The sequence below is a fragment of the Myotis davidii genome, unplaced genomic scaffold (genome assembly GCF_000327345.1).
Source record: "Myotis davidii unplaced genomic scaffold, ASM32734v1 scaffold399, whole genome shotgun sequence".
In the NCBI taxonomy this organism is placed as follows: Eukaryota; Metazoa; Chordata; class Mammalia; order Chiroptera; family Vespertilionidae; genus Myotis; species Myotis davidii.
The window spans coordinates 6276509-6277815 of NW_006292094.1; positions in this window are offsets into that span (position 1 = coordinate 6276509).

Sequence of the window (1307 nt, forward strand, 5' to 3'; positions counted from 1 at the left end):
GGAGACCGCAGAAGACAGACCTTAGAAGACAGAACTCAGAGACAGATAGAGACAGAACTCAGAAGACAGAACTTAGGACACAGAACTTAGACAGAACCGAGAGACAGAAGAACTTCGCTAGAGAGAACATGGCAAAAGATCCTGGACAGAACCTTGCTACAGAACTTGGTTGGAGAACCTAGACAGAACCTGGCTGAAGATCCCGGCTACAGAACCTGGCGACCGAACCTGGTTGGAGAACCTAAGGAGAACGTGGCTGGAGAACCTAGCAAGAGAACATGGACACAAAACTTGGCTGGAGAGTGTGGCTAGAGATCCTGGCAAGGCTGCTGATCAACTGAACGCTGTCTCTGTGTCATTCCTCTTCACTGACTCCGTCCACACCTTTGGGGACCCCTGGACCTGCTGGACCCCAGCAGGGAAGGGGGCATGGAAAATTAAAAAATACAAAGTGAGATGATAGAATTAAATCCCAATAAGTTCACAATCACAATAAATGTGCTTGGGTTAAACTCGCCTGTTAAACATCATCTTGGGTTTAGACCACTGTTCTGTGCCCCCGTGAATGACAGAAATGCTGCAGAACAATGACTCAGAGAGCCTGAGGTTCCAAGGGTGCGTTTCAGTTAATCCTTTGTCCCCTGTCCTTGTTTTTGTGTTTGTTTTCCCAACACAAGGATGTAATTTCTCTTGGGAAACAACAGCGTAGTCAATAGGCTCATCACTCTAGCCGGTTGGGTGGGCTGGTCCGATTCTGTCCCCACTGTAGCCACTGTTCCGACTGCTTCGGGCCATGTCCCCGCGGTCAGCCAGGCAAGAGCCCAGGCTCTCCCCTAAAGACGCCCGGCTCCCCAATAGTCCTTCTGGGGCAATTTCATCCAACAGGTTGCACATTCGCCGCCCTCTTCCATCCGCCTGCTCTTTCCCCATCTCGTCCAGATGTGTTAACCTGCCGGGGCTTCGACCCCCAGGTCACAGAGAACTCTCGCTAGTAACAGACCTAGGATCTCGCAGGCTGCTCTGCTGTAGAACCCCGAACCCCAAAACCTTCTTCTCGAGCCGGGAGGGATGGCACCGCTGACCAGCACAGGACGCTGTGTCCTGCTTCTTAGCAAGCGCCTAATCCCTCCCTCCACCCCCGCTCAGGGCCCCTTGCATGTCTGTCCTCTTGCTGTCTGTTTGCTGAGAAACAAAGTTCCACGTCAGGAAACAGGATCAGAAGAGGAGCCACAGCCGCTCACCATCACAGGCGCCGTGTTGGAAGTGCAGCGCCTTGGGTTCGTGGAGGAGCCGTGGGGGTTCACATG